At 39.3% G+C, this 16718-nt stretch overlaps 1 protein-coding gene across 4 annotated transcripts in view; it reads right to left on the reverse strand.

Annotated features, from left to right (window-relative positions):
• COBLL1 (cordon-bleu WH2 repeat protein like 1) overlaps positions 1-16718 on the reverse strand; it is a 483290-nt gene that overhangs the window by 341780 nt on the left and 124792 nt on the right. The gene's annotated exons all lie outside the window — the stretch shown is intronic.

Raw genomic sequence — 16718 nt, forward strand, 5'->3', positions numbered from 1 at the left:
GAGTGGGGGTGCTGCCATCAGTGTTACATCACTGAAGTCTCATGGAATGTGAAAAATCCAAGCGTTTCACAAAGAATAAGTATGGCAAATGAGCCACACCCATTCAGCAGAAGAGTGGTAAAGTGGGGTATGTAACCAGCGGCGCATTTTGGAGTACACTGTTGCAAATATATACTAAACATGGTGTGAAGCACACTGTCATTTACAGACAGCGCTTTTTCCATTGAAATGGCCACGAAACTGGCATGCAGTTTTACGGATACAACTATATGGTGCACAAACGATAATATGTGGAAATAAGGTTTCTGCAAATATTCAACATAACCAAGTAATGTGTCTCGATTTGTTTTGATCATTTTAAAATCTTTGTGTCTTTTAGACTTCGGAATTACAAAAAATGTGCTTCATTTGTGCTTTCATAACTACTGATATATTTTGAAATATTTCTAAAGTTCACTTACAGTTATTTAAGTTTTGTTGTGTTAGAAAGAAAAGCTGACATCCTACAGCAATTCCTATCACCCTTGCTGACCCAGCAAGATTTGCCAGATACTTTACAAAATTTTCTAGTTTTGCAGTCACAGAAAGACAAGTAAACACCAATCTCCTTGTGTAAGCAAGCATTTGCAATGCAACAGGCCTCGCATTTCTCTGAGTTAGAGCTATTAGCAGTTGTAAACTCCCAACCGGACTTTTCTTGCCTCATTAAATGGAAAAAAAGAGCACGATCTAAACAAGCGAGATCGTGCTGCGAAAAACGAGAAAAAGTAGTCCACCAACGGGATGGAAAACAGCGAACCTCGTATGTTTTCAGTACTTGGTCGCTGTGCTCGAGGAGGGCTAGCCACCGGAAAAGGCATGATGTATGCATGCCTTCCACTAATGAAAGCAAGCAGATTTTAAAAGGCAAGCCCACGAACCAATGAAAGACACTGACGTGACATGGGCGGGGCTCCGAGCCCTTTTCTAACTACTACAGCATCTCGCTAGCGATACGCTTTAGCAAGCACATGCTATGCAGGCTCGACCCTAAAAATAAGCAGCAATTTGTCAGAAGACACTGCCTGTTATTTGACCTCTGTCTTTGAACAGACAGCAAATGTGACAAAAATAAAAACACACTTTGAAGACATCTTTATTGCTCATTCACCTTCTGAACTCCAGCATGGTTATTGTGGGGGTGCTGCGGCACCCCCAGCACCTCTTCTTTCAATGCCTATAGCTACTGTAACAATCAAGATTATGTCTGCTGCCAATTATGAGTTGTACATTATACCAGCATTTTTATATTAGTCAGCAAGGTCCCACAGAGACAAAAAAGGGAGAACTGTTGTTTTCTGCGGGGGGAAAGCCAACCTCATAGAGAAAGGTGAAATTACTATTACAAATTACAAACTAGCAGCTTGGGTAGCAGAAAGACGTATGCAAAGCATATAATAAGTTGATAAAATATTTAGCATTTGGGGGTTCCATGATAAAAAACCTTATGGAGGAACCACGTTTAGTTAATAAGGGAATTGGGAGTCGAAGAGCGGTGAAACTGTTTAACCAGAAATTCTTCCTCATCTGGATAAGTAGCAAAAAGGGAGGAGTTAAATTCTGAGGGCAACTGCCTGTTGGAGTTTCTTCAAGAATGAACAATATTACCTATATTTACATCCCACCTGCGACTAGACATGTTTTGGCAGCTATAATACACTCTGATGCAATAGTCTGTAGTCATTCTTGAGATGTTGGCCTTGCATGCTTCAGGCTGTATCTTTTGTCACTCCATTGTTCCACTTTCCTGGAGTGCCTATGAACAATTGGGTTTCAACCAACCAGGAACTGGTCAAGGCCCTGCACTCTGGTCTACCATCTAATACATTTGCCAAGTTCAAAGAAAGGGTGGTATGAAGGAACATTTAAGATCAATTAACTTGAGTCATAAAACGAATCAGATTTCACATTTATTGTGATTATTACAATAAAGTAGCCACAAACCTAGATGCTTCGCTGCACCCTTTCACAATTGTTTTAATTTCCATACACAAAATCTCAGTCACTCTGTACAATTGCTAAAAGAAGTGACTTCATTTTATTGCCACTCCTGCTTTGTTGTTACAGGCTCATTTTCTAAGCTGTCCCTTATTAACCTGGCTAATCAGAGACACACAGAGTAGAGGGCCTTTGTTCCCATTCTGCCCTGTCACTAGGAACAATGAAATCACTGCCATATCTGATGTATTTGACCTGCTTTATAAGTATACATGTGTAAGCTTCCTCGTATTTTCATTATGTTGTAAAGCATACAAAATACTAACAAATCTATGTGTAAATCTGACCAATAAAAGCCTTTCAAATCTCAATCTTCTCTATTCATTTCGTGATTTTTACCAGGGCAAGAAATTTCAGACTCAAGCATTAACATGATATACACTGAAAAAGTCAAGAGGTCCACATGAGTTGGTTGGGCCAATAGCCACAAATATATGCAAGCAACAAGGGTCAAAAATCAATTCCTGGAATTCCTGGATGAAGGCATCACCTCTATAATACCAATGTTAAGGCTAAACAGGTTTTAAATACAGGGGACATTGCTCTGGGTCCTCCTTTGTTTCTGGTAGCTTTCTAGCAGCGGAAAATGTGCAAGGAACCAGTGTGTGATGATTTCAGTATTATGGAATATCCACTGCCTCCTGAATAACAAGGTGTTGTTACAAGAGACTGAAATACTGACACTGTGTAGTCATTGACGTGTTTCTTGTCCAAGCATGCTATGCTATTAACGGACATTCTCACATGCCCCTTCTGCAAGACAGCTTCCCACACACACACATTTGGTAGATCCTTACACTTCAAGAAGGTCCATGTAGATCCTGACATTTTCACCTACCACCATGTAATGACACACCTTCCATTTCTAGGAAAGGTCATAGAGAAAGCAATCACAAACTAGTTTTATAACAAAATCAAGTCCTATACCCGCCAAGAAAACTTGCAGGCAGCTTCTGATGTTGCTGCAGAAACGACCCAGCAACCATCGAAGTTTTAGGCTACACCACCTTAATTGCAGATAAGAGCAAAAATGGCAACTTGTCTAGAACCCACTGCATCCTCTCATCCCAGTTATTTATCACACCCATCTAACACACTGGCAATCTGAAAAGGCGCTGACAGAGTGGTTCAAGATGTATGTTAAGAACAGAGCCAGATGGCCCAGGTGAACTGCAGATAATACGTTGAACATTAGTGCTGGCTAGCATCTTAGGTATCGATCCAAAACCCCAAAGAACATTAATATTGCTATACATAGCCTTATCAAAAGCATGTAGAACTTTAACAGGCAAACTCAAATACTCTGAAATGCAGAGACCTTCACTGACTATTTCTGTCTGGCCTCACTTCTTTTAAGATATGCTTCATCAGCAATCGTCAATCATAGTAACACAACCAGCATGCAAAATATTAACATCAAGAGACACACACACAAAACACGCAGAAACAATTTCGCTAGACTAGATTCTTGGAAGTGTACAAAGGAGAAGATCAGATATCTGGTCTTCGACTGAACCGCAAAAGTATGCAAATCCATCCCATGTAAAAACTATTAGGCACAGTCTCTCCTCCCCTTCAGAAACGAGCTCTAGTCCCTACTTGCTATGGTGTTACCTTTAGGTTACCAGACACACCAGAAACGTTATCCTAAGCCTTCCATATCATCATTGCCAAGCTGCATTCCACCCTTGCTACAGTTCTCTTGTGAACATCCCCCTCTTCCCACTGGTTGGATAAATCCAAAATCCACTCCACATCCACCTGCTTTTACTGTCTCACCCATTCTGTGATGCCCCTCATTAAATACCATATCCCACATCCTACATCCTAACCCACCTTCTGTTACATTAAAAGCAAATGCTCCCTCTGCTCACTTGTGTCAGCACTTATTTGCTCTTCGGCTGTATTTGCGCTATATAAGTATACTTACATACACTTCAAGAACATACAGGATGCTAAAATTCATGCAACACTGTACAGGGTCGAACTCGCGGAAAGTACCACTAACCTACAAGACTCCTGTCTGCACTGAAGGGTCCACCAGGCTAGCATAGAACTGCCCAATAAGTAGCTCTGCATCAGGCAGGTCATCCACCTCAACCTTCATATGGCCTCTCCTCAGTCTACGTGAAGAAGGCAGTATGAGGTTTCTCCATCCAACCACCATCAGGCTGCCATAATTGCTTTGCCGCTAGCCTGCTCATTTAGCTGCAATGCAGTCCAGTCCAACCTAGAAGGCAAGAGGCACAAATTGGCACTGCTTCCAAGATTTGGGGACAACTCACTTTTTCATTTAGAAGCAAACTATTTCTGTACCCATTTCTACAAAACAATGCAAAAGGGCTGTCAGCAGTGGGTGATTGTTTAAGAGCATTAATTTACTATCTGCAAACCTCTTTATGCAAACCACAGTACTCATCCTTCTACATTGCTTTAAAGCATATCTATATAGTAGGATAAAATGTGTTTTACTATCATTTTGTTGCATAATTAAGGTACAGATTTTAGTGGTCCAAGCAAGTGCATAACCTTGTGCTTTACGGTGCCAGCCTATTGGCAGACTGGATGGGCTTTTAAAAATGCACAAGTCACACCATCTGCTCCACTATATGCCCAATGCAACTGAGTATTAGAAATTACTAAACATATCAATAAAATTCATGAATCTACAAATATGCCACAAGGTTAGTACAATCTATCAAAAGTATCCAGCACTGTAAGCCTGGGGTATGAAACAGCAAAAAGCAAAATAATACCTAAGCAATGCTCACCACAGAGGGGCTTATTCACAAAGGTAAAGCTACACATGGGGATTTACTACATGCAGATTACACAGGAGTTACTTTACTACTTTGAGATATATTCAATGTAATCATACTCAAAAGTGTAGACTTGTATGCTCCCCTTCGAAATAGGGGGTAGAGTGAAAAAAAAACATCAAATACGGCGCTAAAGTCGTTATTAGTAGTGACTTTACAATTCAATTTGATGTTTCGCACATTTGGCAGAGACCTCAGCAGCTGGGGGTGGAGATTTCTCTATAGCAGAGTATACTTTTTATCTTAAATATTAGCAACAGTCAATTGCTATATATCAATTTAAATGTAGAATATTATAATTTTATAGCATTAAAAACGTAGCTTTAAATTCATCGTCTGTTTTGGGTCTTTTATGGCTGCAGTAACTACAGAATGGCGGTTTGTGAATAAAAATGGGCTTACTCTTTTGCGGGTGGGTGCATGTCCCTCCCTAACTCCTCCCTAAACATCCCTAAATCCCTCCTTAGTCATCCCTTTACCCTTAAGTAGTAAGTATACCCCATTTTCCAGCTGTTCCCCAATGCCCCCCCCCCCCCATATTTACCATTAAAACGTATACTTCTGTGTGTGAAGATCTCCAGGGCTGGGGGCAGAGATCTCTGCACATAAGATACAGGAGAGGCGCAGGCATAAACTTCGGCATGTAGGTATGTGAACAGCACTTTGTTATATGTTATTAGTACTATGAAAGCATTCTATAAAATGCAGTTTATGAAAAGGGCCCTAAATATTTTGCAAATAAACAATGAAGCATGAATTTTTGGCGCGTTCTGCGTTTTCCTTTATTAACTATCACCCCTAATAGGAGGGCCTTAACTGCCTGTTGACACACAGGACAGGAAACTTCAGACTGTCTTTCACTGTAAAAATCAAAACACAAACTGGGACGCTTACGTCTTTGATCATTAACTTGATTACAAATACGAGAGCTATTGAAAGGGGCGATTTTTCAAATGTACTGTGTTTATATGGTAGTGGAAGAGATTACTGCACAGACTCCGGCAGTGCATCGGAAAGAGCAAGCCGTACTTGAAAAAAGATACCAGCAGAACTCTGAAAGATGAAAACTGAGTGTTGCGTATTAAACTATATTCTTTGATGTAGTAAAAACAATATATTGTAATTTGAAAACTAAGAAACACAAATTGAATTTCGGGTGTGCTTTATTTTCTACAACAAACCCAAATTTTACAACTAAGGAAAAAGCGCTAATGCAAAATGTTATGTAAATTCCAGTTGCATGCTTTTTTTTAAATACATCCGGGTTTTGTGGCTGTTGATTTAAGTAGCTTTTCCAGGTGCATCTTAGCATGTATAAGTAAATATACTTGTGTACACATTTCACCAAGGCCCTGTCAGTTATGCAGCAACATCAAATATCTAAATTGCTACGAAGCTTTCAGCTTAAAACATTTACTGAGACGAAATATATTTCATTTTAGCCGATTCCAAAAATCTTATTCATCGGTCATGCTGTGAACACCCAGTGAGACACGCAATACTCCAAATGTTTTTGTCTTTGTGTTATTCTGTTTTGTCTGGTTGGTTATGAAATACAAATACATTTCTTGAAAACAAAACGTACTTTATTTGGGGCTTTTATAAAGCGCTGCTAACCCCAAAAGAGTGGATTCGGAGCACTTTGAGGTAGGATTATATCATTACAAATAGAAATTGGGTCCCAGTGTTGAAAAAGTACAGAACCAGGCATCCTTTTGCCAGTCTATGAAGAAGGGTACAAAGGGCTTCATTGTGCTGTGTTCGTGTCCTCAGACATTTTGGTCTGGCTTGAAGCTTCTAAGCAGGTGATAAAGCATTTCCATTTTATGCTTTAAACGAGATCAATGAGTCTTTTCACCTAACATAAGGGGTAGAAAAACTGGGCAACTCTCAAACAGCACAATTTAAAATGAGAGAATGACCCATTTCCCCATACAAGGAAAACTCCAGTTGGGAATAAAGTTAAGGGTTTTGTTAAAGATTCAGGCTCGAATTTATATAAATGATTCTCAAAACAAGACTATAAAGATACAGAATCATCATGGGTTAACCAAAGCGGCAGAAAAGATTCAAGCAAACTAACATCAAAAGAAATAAGAATTCGACAACAGCAATACAAAACATCAAAATAATAATTTGATGAGTAAAAAACAAGGCTGTTCATTTCTTTTAAGCATTAAGGCAATTTCATCTAAGTCATTTAAGTTACCTACTTAGGATCAGGGAAAACCAACAAATTGGTGAGTTTCAAGTTAGCATGAGCTGGGTTAAAACACACAAGGACAAAAGGTAAAAAGAAAATGAGCAAAAAGTATTTGGAAAAACGACATCTGGGACATAAAGTGACCAACCAAAGTATGCAAAAGGTATGCATAAAGGGAAGGCGTTAGCATTTCAGAAGCTAAGAGTCTTCCCCTTGGATCAGGAGACAATGTATAAGTCTCAGCAAAGTATTGAAAATGAAGAGTAATGGTAGAGAGGTCTGAACCTCTCAGACCCTAAGGAAAGCCAAATGGAGACTGCAGCTAATCCAGCGGAGGAACGGTATATTAGAGTTGAAAGTTCAAGATAATTCACTCATCCATCACTCCACATGAATCGAAAGGTGTAACTGTCCAATCAAAGTCCATCATGCAACAGTCATTTGAAACCTCAGGACGGATTCCCATTACTGACATGGGAAAGGCATCCATCTTAGCTCATCTGTACGTGTTGAAACAATTGTATACAGTCCATTTTCACAGTTCCTTAATGTACTGGGTTCAAGGTTACTTTCCCAGGCTGACTATATGTAAAACAATAGGACATCTATTTCCAATCTAACAATTCATGAAAATGGAATCCGAAAGAAACATGACTTTAGCAAGAATGACTAGACGTTTTCTAAGCGATTTATGAAACAGGGCATGGCAGGCCTCACATAGACTAATTAAAATGAATGAAGCACATTTGTTTATACAAAGCAAGGCACGTATAACATTCAAAATTATGAACTTGTCATTTGTAAGCTCTGTCAGAGTTCATGTTACAGTAGATTTAAAACAAAATAACTCTGTTAATGCAAATCATTAGCTAATATAGGCTTTCAGTGCATCACTTTCCAATTAGCGTATTAGAGTTTCAAATAACAAAATGCAAAGATTCTCACATATGGATGATCACCGTGACATCAAAAGTAGCAATAACATTTCTGCTACACCAAAAGAATGGCCAGCAGGACTTCAGGCTAATTAGTAGCCAGGAGAAAGTGGACAGCACTTGGTCCCACCTTAAGGAAGCACCAAAAGCAGTAGGGTCCGCATGAGTCTATGTGGTGTCCAGCAAGTTCAGGAAGTTGGTCCATGACCCACTGACAAACAGTCACTGCAAAATCCATGATAAGAGCATCCAGCCAACCAGGTGGATGCACAGATTATCTTCTCAGAAACACCTCCTGAAAGGTGCCCTTGTGCATTACTACACTTTCCAGAGCCCTGCTCTGCTTGAAAGTTTTGTGCATTAACTACTCTTCCTTGCAACTGTCATCCGTACAAAAATAAATGTTTGGAAATAACCATGGTTACATTTATCAGGAGCACTGGTAGTGTTTGGGAAATATTGGAAAATATTATTGTGCACACATTCTAATAACGATTGTGATCAATTTTGTATAACTTTTGCTCATAATGTTTGAGACCATTGTGTCAGAAAATGTGTTATATGTTTCGGGGGAGGGAGTTTGCCTACCAACTTCACACACTCAGATTAGGATATCAAAATGTCCTAAGAGAAACCATGCTCAAACCTTGTTAGCCTGAAACGAACAGCACAAAAATATGTGTAAAGTTCAAACATTATAAACAACTTTTAAGTCAAGAAAATAACACAATTAAATTCCCAAATCCGTTTAGAAACAAGGAGAAAGAATTAGTGATCAAAATGACCCCAAACACTGATAAGTAGCACTGGAATTATGAATTTGGAAGGTTTTGAGGCCAAAAGTGCTAAAAAAGAATGTGCCAATCAGTAGCTGAGTTCGCAGTTGACCTGGACATAGGCTCAATTTCTTCAGGATGGGATGGTGTTGAGTAGGCAAATGGTCAAAGTTCTTACCTTATTCTTTGGTTTTGGAGCTTCAATTCACCCAGTAGGACAAGGAAAGTAGCTGAAGCCATAAAGAGACCATGAAAGTCTAATATACAGTTGCAGAGTTCCTGTGTATATTGGTTAAATTACTCCTAAAGTGTACTTGTTTATGCCCACTGTGCTGGGTACATAACTTTTTATAAAAATGGCAATTGCATAAAGTGGCTTCAATGGGTAGGTAAAGCTGCATTATCCAGGAAAAAGGTTCTGTAATTTGGGTTGTCTGGAGAAAACCCTTTGAAGATGAGGAGAAGCCACAGAGGAGCATAAAACCTCTGTTTTGAAAGGTTATAGTATATGTTGCCAAACTCAAAGTCATTCAATCAAGGTGGGTGCTCTAATTCCCTGGGTTAACCGTTTAACAAAAAAAAAAAAAATAACCTACATCAAAAGAGAAGAGTAGGCAAGGCACACTACAGAGTAAATGTACTCTAATAAAGTCCTTTTGTATTGATCTTCGATGGGTCAAATTCAAAATCCAAGAGTCAAGAAAACAGTCTAAAAAATGTTATTTGTTTCATTTTCCACCATGATGGAAAGTACAGCCAATGCCTTTCATCCCAGAAGACAAATGAGACTTCATCAGCGCTAGTTTGGACTATCTAAATCAGTCAAATTTCCTAATTTCAAAAACACAAGTCCTGCTGCGCCCATGCTTCAATATATATCATCTCACTGGGCTATAGCTATGCTTAAAATTATTCTCAAAGTGATCAAATCAATTAAAAAAAAGTTCAACTGGACCACCTGGAACTTGGAAGTCCAGGGACCAAAAGCTGTTGCCATAGGCACTGTAATGGGAGCACATCAGGCAATACAATCCCAAGTGCCTGACTTAGAAAATGTTCTGAAGAAGAGTGGCACCCAGATTAAACCATTGATCTGAAAATGTGAACAACTACACAAACAGCCCAATGCTGTAACTTACAGACAATAGTAGTACTGGAAGGGCTTGAAGGCAGTACTAAATAGATGGTTTAATGGGTTAGTGCAATGCTAAAAGATAACGTCTTTGAGGGAAAGACAATACATTAGTGTTCCCTGATCTCCCAGTTGCTAGGGCCCCTAGAATTCCAACAGTTTCTTCTAAAGCTGGGACCAGACCTACACGGACAATGGCCTACTTTCAAGATTACAATATTAAGGAACTGATACACACTTTAACTACACAAAAACAAAAAACAGCTACACCTTCTCCATATTTCAAGAAGCTGCCTGTGAGACAGAAAATTGCCAGCAAGAAATGCAAGCACCGACCCTAGAGCTCTGAGCCCTTTCAATGCCAGTTACAAAGATAGCCAGCTCTTTAATTAAAATCAAATGGCAATGCTCTTTACAGGTGTTCCTTCCACATAAGTTCTGCAGGTTCTGCAGTTCATCTCTCAGAGATAGAACACACACTTCTTTTTAAAATAATGTGAACTAGTACATTTTATAAGGCAGAAAGTGTGGAGAGAGAAAATGAGGCGGTGGAGAGATAGGCAGCATAGTTTAGGACCTAGCAATACCTGCAAAAACAGACCACTATGATGCATCAAATTAGAATAATTACTGTTAAAGTAAAGTGACTGAATTCCAGGGATAAACAAAATAGGGTTAAAGAAGAGCTGGCCCATCTAAAGCCCAGTAATGGATGCTCTCAAGAAACCAGAGTGGCATATAAAGATAGGGAACCTTTTTTCAGATTAAGTGCAAGATCTTTTTATGTGCCATCTAAATCTTTCAATGCTATGTATACATCTATTAAGCACACCACCATCATGGTGTTTGACACACCCTATCAATTCCAATATAATCTTTCTTATCTCAGAGAACAGGGGTTAATGATAATTTTAAAGATAGGTTTACAGGTATCATACATATGCACACTATATGGCCCTGATAATGATAGCCTGAAACTTTTTTTATTTATTTATTTATTCAATTTTGATAAACATAAAACAACAAGCCCAGGAGCAGAGCAAATACACACACAGATAATCCCGGCAGTGTCCAAGCGTCAACTGTTTTTTAGCCAGTCAATGATAAGATATAGCAAGGGAAATATTCCCATCATGCTCAATACATCAGGTTCCATCCAACACAACATGTACTAGCCAATGGGACTAACATTAGAAACACACCTCAAGGATAGAGGCTAAATGCTACCACGCTCCCAGGACAGAAAAGAACAGGTCAACAACCAACAAGAGAGATAAAGGGCGGCAGAGACGGACACGGGCAGCACAGTCATCCATCCCAGCAACCAAACATGGCACTGACGAGCGGCAACCCAAAGCTGATCCTTCATGTGCGTGGCCGACCAAAAAAGCATGCAACATTTCATTTATGAGACTCCAAAAAAGAAGAGCAGGGGTGTCCAAATGTCCCTCGGGCTGGAGCCCTCAGGGACCAGTTCCCCAAAAATCGTTAACTGCTCCTGACAGAATGCTGCATCTCGCAGCCAGTCAGCCCCGCGAGGGGCCCGGCCTCTTCGCCACTCTGAGCTTAGCCAACAGTAGCAATAGACCCACCAGTCCCCGCAAAGCCGACAGCACCCCGTCTACCAGTCCAAGCAGCGCCAGCACAGGGGAAGAAGGGCAGATCCAAGTCAGTCATCTCCGCAATTGCATGCATCACTTCCAGCCAAAAGGCACGCACCTCGCCACAATTCCACGTCAAGTGTAGAAATCAGCATCAGGGTCGTGACACAATGTTAGCCTGAAACTTTACACACAAATCAGTAAACCTCCAGACCTTGCCCAGTAACTTCAACTTTGCAGAGACCTTTAACTTTATATCTTGCCCTTTAAAAAGGTATTATCAAGCTATGATGTAATTTCTGGGTGCCATAAATGAGACATGCTACTCTATACTTGAACAGATACAGTCAAGGAAACTGAGAAATCCAGAGTAGATAGTCTATATATTTATTCCTCTGTCCCCTTTCAATATTTTAGAATAGATTTCCTTCTGGTTAGCACTACACTAGCAAACTAGAGCAAATGTTATGTGTCGTCCAATATGGATTTCTAATTACCTATCTGTGTTTTTAGTACTAGAGCTAGAACATTATGTAAATAAAAGTCCTCACTAACATTTCCAAAAGCATCACTCCAGTCCAACCAACAGACCGAGGAGTGTAGGACATTTATAAAACAGTTTTTGCTAATTAATATACACATGGTCAACAGCAAAATAGTCTGGGATGTAATGAATGCTGGCATCCAAGGGTTCATTAAACAATACCTAGCCCAAAAACGTAAATCAGCTACAACCAAACAACAGGAACTAAAGGACAGTTTTGGGGATACAGGAAAAAGCCAGATCAGTTTGGGAAGAGCTAATGAGCTCTAACATCAATTAATTTGGGAGGATATTTTACCAAACAAAGCACAGATTAAATTGTTATACTCCAAAGGAAATATTTCAACAAATACAGAACTCTAGATACTTTCGATTGGAGCCAGGAGATACAGATAGCTCACTCTTAGCTGCCCAAGATCGGGAGCATACTGCAAACCACACTGTTTTAAAGATTCTAGATGAGAGTGGGGGGATTGTATTAGCACACTGTAATACCCTAAGGATGAAACTGAATGTTTTCAACCTTCAAAAACTGCTTGTTTAAAACTAGCACGTGAAAAAAAACCTCTGGTAAGGGTTTACAATAATTGCACACTGGAAGAACAAAAGGCGTGTTATGTTTGGAATAAAGGTAAACTAGAAAGTATCAGTATTAACAATTAGCAACATAAAGATATTCAAATATAAAACTTATTAACAAATGCTACTACAACCACCATCCATCCAAACAGTTATAAGTAGATATAAATCTACCCTCTTAACACTGATGTATACCAATCGTGGCAACACACTGTTACACACGTGCTTATCTACAGTCATCCATATTAGCAGTTTCACAAAATGATTGATGCAGTGTAAACACGTTTTAAGCTTATGTGTTTGAACCAGTGGTATGAAGCAGTGCTTTCTGTTAGATTTGTGTTTTCTAAATATATGTTTTCACCATACTATTTTTAAACCTTTTAATATATTAAATTGAGTATTGTAAGTATTTATGTTTTTCAACGTTTCTCTGTCTTTATGAAGAAAGCCAGAATCTTTAGAATTCATTATATTGTGCTTAATTTAGGAGTGGGTCCACTTGTTCTAACCACTGAACTAGAGTGTGTCCCTGTTTATTATGGATTGTTCAATCATTTAGCTTTCTAGAGCTTTAACAGAAGAGTTTTTTTATGTCATTGTACCCAGTCACAACTGATGATATCAAGTACCACCCAACACTGGCAGTGCACAAATTAAGTCGCAGCAGGTTATACAAACATATGAGCATCAGCCCACCAGAGGGTGATATGGTGAATATATATATAATGAAGATGTATAATAAGAAATTAGCAATGTTTAATGGTTGAATGTGGACAGAAATGGATAAATACAAATACAATATGTGTACAAGCCAGGAGAAGGCAAAGTTAGTAAAAGGATTACCATGGAACAGAAAGAAGGAACAGAAATAGCCAAGGCTCTGAAAGAGTTACTCAAGTAAATAAGTCAAAGTAAAAAGGAATTACATGTGTTAAGAAGAAAACAGAAATCTGCAGAAGCAACTGATTTTAATGAGCCTGCACTGAAAACAAAGGATGAAACACAAATACTGAAATAGACTATCACGCTCAGGATGCTAATTGAAATGGGAGAGGAAGCGGGACACCTTAGTGGGAAATAAGGGAAAGAGAAAAACAGACCTAAAATTAGCTATGATCAGGAGGAGAAAACACATTGGTTAGGCTGTGTTTTTTGTAATGCTTACTAATGAATTTATATTGCTCATACCCACGGAGTGCTATCAGATCTTATAAACAGAAACCTTATTTAATGTATGTATTTTTGCATGTAACATTGGATTGTGATTATTTGTTTTATTAAACCAGGGGTGAACACATTCAGCCCAGACATAGCAAAAAAGGAGAGACCTTCAAGACGGCAGGGAATAAGGTATATAAAAGGGCAAGTGAGATGCCAAGACATTGTTTGTGTACACATTCAAAATAACAGCTACACCCATGATGTGGCAGAAATGTTATTGCTACCTTTGACTTCCCAGTAATAGTCTATTTGTGACAATCTTTGCATTTTGTTATTTGAAGTTCTAACAAGTTAACTGTAAAGTGGTGCACTGCAAGCCTATGTTAAGGTGCAGTCACTGTAGAATAGTAATCTAAAGTGATATGGTACAGCTATTAAAATACCAATATAATCATTTGTTTTTGATTTCATGTGTTTCTCCATGATGTTAATTCATGGTTTTCACTAAAGTGATTATGAATTTCTAGAAGGAAATGTTTAAATGTTAAATGAAAAATGTTGAAAATGTAGTTCCCCATTTTACCTATTGCAGTATATTAACAGAGTTATTTAGTTCTAACTCCATTGTAACATGAACCCTGACAAAGCTTATTGATGAGGAATTCATGATTTCAATGCTATATGTGGCTTGCGTGATTTAAATGAATATGCATTTTAATTCACTTTAGTTAGCTTATGTGAGGCCTGCAAGGCCCTGTTCCCTAAAATGTGTAGAAGCATGTTTAGTCACTCTTGTGCATGTGTCATTCTTTTCAGACTTTGTTCCTATACTGTAGAATGTATGCTTGGAAATAGATGTCCTTTTGTTATAACCATAGTGAGCCTGGGAAAGCAACTTGAACCCCATACACTGAGGAAGTGTGGAAATGGACAATATCCAATTGCTTCAAATCGTACAGATGGGCTAAGATGAGCCTTTCCCATGTTGGTAATGGGAATCTTTCCAGATGTTTCAAGTGACTGTTATATGATGGACTATGATTGGACAGTTACACCTTTTGATTCGTGTGGTGTGATGAATTGACAAATCACCATACTTGAATATACCGTTCCCCAGCTAGATCTTCAGCATTCTGTGCACCATTCCCTTGGACTTTGTGAGGTACAGGCCTCTCTGCCCTAACACTTCATTTGTAATGCTTTTCTGAGACTTAGAAATTTTTCCGTGACCCAAGGAGAAGACTCTTGATCGAACTTCTGAAATGCTGACGACTTCTTTTTTTTACATACTTTTTGCCAACCCCGGTTAGCAACATTTTGCCCTAGATGTTGTTTTTTCAAATTATTTTTCTCCTCTATTTTCTTTTTACTTTCTTCCCTCATGTGTTGTAGCTCAGCACATGCTAACTTGTGATATGCTAATTTGTAGGGATTTCCCTTGCCCTAGCTAGAAACCTTAGGTGACTCTTAAATTGCCTTCATGCTTAAAAGAACTGAACAGCGCTTGTTTTCAGATCATCAGAAAATGCTGATGTTTTGTATTGCTGTTGTTGAGTGCTTAGTCCTTTTGATGTTAGTTCGCATAAACTTCTTTAGATGCCTTGGTCAACCCATGGTGATTCTGTATCTTAATACTCTAGTTTTGAGAATCACTTACATAAACTTGAACATTAGTCTGTAATAAAATCCTTAACCCTATTCCTGACTAGAGTATGGCCAAACAGGTCATACTGTCATCTTGAATTGTCAACTGAATTTCGATGCCTAACCTTTCTACCCCTTTAGCTGGGTGAAAAGACCCATTGACCTCGTTTAGAGCATATGAAAGATGGTCCATCAACCCTGTATAATTAATCATTTTGTAAAATGAAGAACTAGCCTCAAAACTGCTTAGTCAATTCTGGACTATCCTAAATCTTACCAAACAAGTTACTTACTTTTGGTAATGCCTTATCTGGTGGAGACTATATCTAGCTGCAGATTCCTTACCTGTTATTTCTCCCCAGGTGCCAGACTAGATCCAAAAGATTTTTTCATGAGCAGTATCCCAGCGTGCTGTAGGTGGCATTAATCAACTCTGCTTCAGTCGTCGGCATAGTGCGCACCGGAAGGTTTGTTGCGGTACTTGTATATGTGCCACTCAGGTCCACGACTTTCCACACCAGAGGCCAGAGCCATGAAAAACACTGCCCACTGCTGTGTCAAAACTAGGGCCCTATAAGGGAAGTCTTTACTCCTAGTAATCCGTTTGCAGAGCAATGAGGATGGGTGGGTCGGTAAGTAATCTGCAGTACATAGTCTCTACCAGATAAGGCTTCACTGAAGGTAGTAACTTGTCCATCTGATCGAGACTTCTACTGGCAGATTCCTTACCTGTGAATAGATACCCAAGTAATACCATCGCCAGAGGTGGGTCTGCAAACCAATTTCAAATGATAAAGTCCTGTAGGACGAAACGGGCAAGGTGCCTATTTATACAGACCTGTCTGCACACATTTATCAAATACAACTGCCTGAACAGAGATGCTCACACTGCTGCTTCGCAGATGTCCAGGACAGGAACTCTGCATGCTAACGCAGTGGTCGCAGCTTTAACTGTGGTGGAATGAGCCTGCAAGCCTTTAGGAGGTTGCTTTTCGGCCAGTGCGTAGAAGATCTTGATGCCGGGCATGACCCAAAGAGAGACTGTTCGCGTCTGCACGCCCGACCTTTCTTCACACCCACATACCCCACAAAGAGTTAATTGTCCACCCAGATCTCATAGGTAAGATCAAGGCAGAACGGCAATGTTATTTTTGGGTCCGGGCAGTTAAGTCTCTCCTCTTCCTTGGAAGCATGTGAGAGTGCATAAAAAGTAGGTAGTGTGATTGATTGGTCTATATGAAAAGGCGTGATCACTTTTGTCAGAAAAGAGGCCCTTGTGCAAAG

The sequence above is a fragment of the Pleurodeles waltl genome, chromosome 3_1 (genome assembly GCF_031143425.1).
Source record: "Pleurodeles waltl isolate 20211129_DDA chromosome 3_1, aPleWal1.hap1.20221129, whole genome shotgun sequence".
In the NCBI taxonomy this organism is placed as follows: Eukaryota; Metazoa; Chordata; class Amphibia; order Caudata; family Salamandridae; genus Pleurodeles; species Pleurodeles waltl.